This window comes from Eptesicus fuscus, chromosome 13 (assembly GCF_027574615.1).
Source record: "Eptesicus fuscus isolate TK198812 chromosome 13, DD_ASM_mEF_20220401, whole genome shotgun sequence".
In the NCBI taxonomy this organism is placed as follows: domain Eukaryota; kingdom Metazoa; phylum Chordata; class Mammalia; order Chiroptera; family Vespertilionidae; genus Eptesicus; species Eptesicus fuscus.
In genome coordinates, this window is record NC_072485.1 from 8,464,706 (window position 1) to 8,471,668 (window position 6,963).

A 6,963-nucleotide genomic window follows, 5' to 3' on the forward strand; every position below is an offset into this window, starting at 1 on the left:
AAAAAACAGGAGGAGAGCCCAAGGGAGCTTTTGAACAATACAAAACTAAACAACATCTGCATAATAGGAGTCCCAGAAAGAGAGGAAAATGAGCAAGGAATAGAAAACCTATTTGAAAAAATAGTGACAGAAGACTTCCCTGATTTGGGGAAGAAAAAACTCACACAAGTCCAAGAAGCACACAGAGTCCCAAACAAGCTGACTGACTACCTGCAATGAGCACTTGTCCACCACGGAGCTGGCCCTCAGAGGTCGCCTACACCAACTCCTCACTGTGGGCTTAGCTGCTCCAGGGCCCTGCCCACCTCCCCAAGGCCTGCACACACCTCCACACTTCCAGAGGCCAAGTGCCTTGCACCTTCGGCAGCCGCCAGCCCAAAGCTCCCTCACCTCTGAACAAGCCATCTCCCAGACGCATCTATGTTGACTTCCGGCAGGGGCGGGACTTCCGGGCGGAGATCTGAGAGCAGTGAGGGGAGTGGTGGCAGTGTCAGAAAGACGCAGCTGCAATGAGTCTACTCTCAGAACATATGGTCCCCTGACTTGGTGGTGAGTGCAGACACATGTTCTCACATCATACAGGAGATCCCTACAGGTTACCAACAAGAGATCTCTTCACAACCTGCCACAGAAGGAACCCCGCATGAACCTTTTCACAGCGGCTGCATTTACCTGGGGGCCAGTGTACCCACAGGAAAATGTGTCGAGTTGTTTTTGTATGTATTTACCATATTTATGGGGAATTTTATACCCAGCTTGCTCCTCTGAGACTTTTGTTTCCACTCAACCTTGGGCCTCAATGTGCTGTGTGATACTTCTCCTGGGGTGGTGGTCTTCCATTTATTCCTCTGGTGAATCAGGGTTCCCAAACCCATGCCTATGGGAAATAGTGACTGTGACCTTATTTGGAAATAGGGCCTTTGCAGAGGTAATCAAGTTCAGAGGAGGTCTTGGGTTGGGTGGGCCCTACCTGCAATGACAGGTGTTCTTGTAAGAGGGAATTTGGGCTCCCTCACTGGCCATGTGACTGGGACTCAGCGATGGGTGGGGGGATGGGTCTCCAAGTCAAGGAACCAAGGTTAGCTGGCTGCCACCAGAAGCTGGGAGAGACCTGCACTGATTTTATCTTGCATCCCCAGAAGGAACCCACCCTGCCCACACCTTTCTGGGAATAAGTATTTCACAGGCTGAGATGGGATCCCTGGAGGCTGAACGAGCTTCAGTGTGGAGAGCTCTGGTCACTGCCCTCCTGCCTGGACCACAATCCCATAAGCTCCTGGAGAGAAGAGCCGGGGGTGGGGGGAGAAGGGACTCCCAGCTGAAGCCCCCAGTCTGGGGGTATGAGGAGCATGAGGAGAGGGTGTCAGGTGTACTGGCCTGCCCCTGCATCCCTGGGTACCTCCCATCCTGTTCCCTGACCATGGGGCCATGGCTGATTTCTGCCCAGAGGGCCTGGGGACCAGTGTGCAGGGCTGTGCAAGGAGAGAAAAGAGCAAGCATGAAAAGTTCATCTTTCTTCAGTGCCCACCTCCTCCAGTGCTGCATACACTCAGCACCCTCGCTTCTGTTATTACACCCTGGAGCCCAGGCCTCTCACTCATTCAATACTTTCTCTGGTGCTAATTTGGAAGAGGGAGTCAATCACGCTTTCTACCACCTCATTTAACAGAACAAAATGAATTAAATCCATTTATTTCCACAGAGGGCTTAGAAAGGGAGGATCTGGCACACCGCAGCTGCCCAGTAAGTGAATGTCAGCACCCTCCACAAGTCCCCTCCCCAGGCATTCAGGGCAGTTGGTGGACAGGAAGTTCTGTTTCTCTGGTCCTGGTAAAGGGCTGGTTGCAAACATAAAACATTCCATTAATGACACATGCTGATGCGTGTGCCACAAGGCAAGTGGTAAGGCCAGACTGCCGGTGTGCCCACATAAGAGTGTGTGTGTGTGTGTGTGTGTGTGTGTATGTTCCTACATGTGTCTGTGCATGTAGCAAATAGGCTGGAGAGGTAGGCAGGGCCAGACACGGAAGGTCTGGTGACTCTTGCTAGGTTTTGTGTTTATTCTAGGACAGTGGTCGGTAAACCGCAGCTCGTGAGCCACATGTGGCTCTTTGGCCCTTTGAGTGTGGCTCTTCCACAAAATACACGGCCTGGGCGAGTCTATTTTGAAGAAGTGGCGTTAGAAGAAGTTTAAGTTTAAAAAATGTGGCTCTCAAAAGAAATTTCAATCGTTGTACTGTTGATATTTGGCTCTGTTGACTAATGCCCTCTCCATCCACAAATACACAACCTCCCCATTATTAACACCTCCTACCAGATAGTACATTTGATACAGTGGATGAACCTACAAGGACACATCAAAATCACCCTAAGGCCATAGGTTACATTAGGGTCACTTTTGGTGTTGTACATTCTATGGGTTTGGACAAATGTATCCATCATTATGGGATCATGGAGAATATAGTTTCTGCCCTAAAAATCCTCTGTGATTCACTCATTCATCTCACTCTCCCCACTAACCCTGGTAACCACTGATTTTATAAAGATGGAGAGAGAAAAAAAAAACATTGTTGTGGAAGAGAAACAGTGATCGGTTGCCTCCTGTACATGCCAGATTGGGGATTGAACCTGCAACCTGGGTAAGTGCCCTGACCAGGAATTGAAGATCCAACCTTTTTGGTAGATGGGGCGACACTCCAACCAACTGAGCCACTCGGCCAGGCCACCACTGACCCCATAGTTTTGCCTTTTCTGAATGTCATAGAGTTGGAATCATACAGAAAGTAGCCTATTCAGATTGGCTTCTTTCACTTAGTAATATGCACTTAAGGTTCCTCCTTGTCTTTCCATGACTTGATAGCTCATTTCTTTTTAGTGCTGAATAATCATCCATTGTTTGGACGAACCATAGTTTACCCACTCACCAACTAAGGGACATCTTAGTTGCTTCCAGATTTTGGTGGTTATGAATGAAAGCTGCTATAAACAATTTTGTGCAGGTTTTTGTGTAAACATAAGTTTTTTGCTCCTTTGGGCAAATAACAGGGAGCACAATTGCTAGGTTATATGGTGAGAGTGTTTAGTTTTGTAAGGAACTGCAGAACAATCTTCCAAAGTGCCAGAACCATGTTGCACTCCCACCAGCAATGAGTGAGAGTTCCTGTTGCTCCACATCCTGACCAACAGTTGGTATTGTCAGAGTTGGAATTTTGGCCATTGTAATAGGTGTGTGATGGTATCTCATTGTTTTAACTTGCATTTCCCTGACGACATATGATGTGGAGCATCTTCTCACACTTGTTCGCCATCTGCCACACATCTTCTTTGGTGAGGAGTCTGTAAGCTCTTGGGCCCATTTTTTAATTGAGTTTGTTGTTTTCTCATTGTTGAGTTTTAAGAGTTCTTTGTATATTTTGGATACTAGCCCTTTATCAAATAAGTTTTGCAAATATTTTCTCCCGGTCCATGGCTTAGCTTCTAATTCTCTTGATATTGTCTTTCAGCAGAACGAAAGTTTTTAATTTTAATGAAATCCAGCCAATCAACCATCTCTTTCATAAATCGAGTCTTGGATGTGTATCTAAAAAGGCATCAGCAGCCCCAAGCTGGGTGGTTCAGTTGGTTGGAGTGTCATCCTGTACACGAAAAAGGTTGTGGGTTCAATCCCTAGTTGGGGTGCATATGGGAGACAACCAATTGATCAATGTTTTTCTCTCCCTCTCTCTCCCTTCCTCTCTCTCTAAAATCAGAATTATTATTGTCTTATAATTAGGTAACATTTTATATAATATGTATATATTATATACATACATATATTACATACAGAAATACATAATTCTATATAGAATGTATTATAGAATTAGTATAATAGTTAAAATAAATTAATAATAAAGTTCAGGTGGTTTATATTTTCAAACAGATCCTTACTGTGAAAGGAATGGCTAGGTGTCCCAATAAAGGAATATAGATGTTATGAAGAGATGCATAAATCCATAATATATATAAATTTATATAATAATAATTAATGTCCACCTGACTTTCACTTTAACACATTTTCCTCACTGTGGAAGGAATGGCTTGGTATTCCATTAGGGGAATTTCAAGAAAGCAGGGCTTGTGAGGTGGGGCGTTTCCTCCTGAAATCACTCCTCATAGACATCAGGTTATAGCGAGGGAAGCTGAGCTGGTTGGAGGATTCTGCAAGCTCTCAGCACAAATCCAGGCTCTTCATGTTGTCCCAGAGCCTGACTCAAAACACCATTGCCTGAACCAGGGCCTGTGAAAACGGACTGGTAACAGCTTCTGTTCTCATTTTGCCCGACTCCAACCCTGAAAACGTGTTTCTGAGCCAGGCAGCGCAGTTCAGAAATGAATGAATTGTGGCTTCTATTCACTGAAAGCAAGGAGATGAGCAACATCCTCTGTGCTGAGGACACAGGGCAGGAGAGGTCTAGCGGGTGGTTGGCCCACAAGCTTCTCCATCAGGGAAGCTTTCCTGAGACTCATCTTCCAACTGAAAATTGAGGGTGGGAGCCCTTGCCCAGTGTGCCGGAAGTAACACTAACAAAAAAGTAGCCGAGGGAACACTCCTAAATATTTTAGATTTCTGAGGCACCATATGAATTATTGGGGCTAACTAATCTTCAAGTTCCCATTGGACATTATGAAGTTCAGCCAGTATACTGATTCAGTTTACGACTTCAGGAAACAGTGGTCGATTGCAAAATGGCTACATTCTTCGTTCCATCCATTCCCGCATCCGCATCCTGCGCAGTGGGCTTTGCAGCTCCTTTGTCTCAGGGATGGAGTCCGTTCCCTCAGCCCTTGCATCTGGGCTTGTGCTGTGGGTTGGCTATTAGACTGCAGAGGAAGTACTGGTGTGCGGTTCTGGGCAGAGGGCTCAAGAGGCAGTCCATGCTTCCACGCTGTTTTCCGGAACCTTTCCAGATGGATGCAGGCATGGGCTAGCCTGTGTGCCTGAGGGAGTGGGGAGGTGGGGAGGGGGGTGAGACAAGCCATCCACCATCAGCCAGCCTCCAGCCAAGCCAGGAGCTGACCTGATAACTGTCCATAGATATATGACTGAGCTTGGGTCAAGACCAGCTGAGCCCAGCACAGCTGGTGCTCAGTGGTTGATCATCAACCTATGAACCAGGAAGTCAGAGCTCGATTCCCCATCAGGGCACATGCCTGGGTTATGGGCTCCATCCCTGGTGTGGGGTGTGCACAAGGGAGCCTATCAATAATTCTCTCTTATCATTGATGTTTCTATCTCTCTCTCCCTCTCCCTTCCTTCCTGATATCAATAATAATAAATAAAAAACATATATAAAAAAGACTAGCTGAGCCCAGACTAAACATCATGGACTTGTGGGATCATGAAATAAATAAATGGTTGTTTTTTAAGTTACTAAATTTTGAGGTGGTTTGTTACACAGCAACAGAGACTGATAGAAACATTTTGCAGAAAGCTCACTCGTTTTTGTTAATAGTAAAGACTGCTTTTGTACTTTGACCAAAAGTGCATACAAGTTAGGAGGGGTGGATATTGAATGGGAAGTTAGAAACTTGAGTTCTGTCAGCCTTTTTGGTTCTTAAATAGCCTGGAAATTTCTAGAAAGGTCACAAAATACATATATTTAGGAAGTTGTCCTCTGGATCCACCACTTGCACTCTCTCTGCTCTCAGTATATTCAGTTATTATGAAAATGTAATGAAGTAGGCATTCTCACACTGATGGGAAAGTTAACAGACACAATCATTTTCATTCATTAAATAAATATGTATTGAAATACACCCCACAGTCAGACACTGTAATAGGTGATGAAATTACAGGATAAAAATATACAGCTTCTGGCCTCCAGTGGCCCACTGTTTATAAGGGGTAACAGGCAAAAACATAATTGTGGAACCAGCTCATATATAAAAATGAAATATTGGAAAGAAATTTGGCAATATGTATCAAAGACTTTACATTATTTTTTCTCATTGGTACAATGATTTCTCTTCTGAAAACGTATCCTAAAGCAATGATCCAAGATGAAAAAGAGGGCTAATTCACAGAATGTTCTCTCCATATAGATAGAGGTGAAATGCATTACTTAACTGAAGCATCCATCTTATATAAAAACTGCTGTTTGAAATTTTAACCCTGCTATTTGGCTTCTGTAAATGCTTGCTTGCTTAAATAATAAGAAAAATAAGACTACTCCCACTTCAGAGAGGCCATTAAACCTTCCCCAGACGAAATTATCAGTGCTGGCACCAGGCCAGGCCTTTGGTTGAGGTCTCAAGGCCTCAGCACATAGGGGCTCTTTAAGAACTTGCAAAAGGGGCCGAAAACACCCCATGTTTGGGAGACAAAGAAGGTAAAAACATATAAATAGGGAAAGTTCCTCCATGTTGGGACCCAGAATTTGAGAGACATTTTCTTCTGGGCCCGCGAGTAATAAATGTAACTCCATCTCTCTAAGTGTCACTTGGTTCTTCTCTGGTTTTCTGTAACAAGACAATGGCAAACCAGTTCTGATATATCCACTTGCTAAAAAAAAATAACGTATTAGGACATATGCTAAAGGTTCTGTTTTGACCAAGATCCCACAGCTTCAATGTAGAGGGAATTCTCATACCTAAGCTTTCCCCACCTACCACTGGGTCCCTCTGCACTGCACTCCACGGGGGCACAAAAGATGAGCAAGGTCGTTCTTGCCCCCACTGATCTCATTGTCAGGTTGGGACAGGAGCCAGGGCCCCTACTTCCTGGCACAGCCTGTTCTGCCCTTTCCCTTGTCAGTGACTCAGGGGTGGTTGGGGATCTTCTCACCTCTAATCCCCAAACCTTCCATCCATCCTCCAGGCTCCTGTCCCCCAAATCCTGTCCCTATCCCTGTCCCTTATTCACCATGTAGCTGTGGTATAAGACACTTCACACCTGTCAGGCTCATTCTCGCCATCTGTATGGGG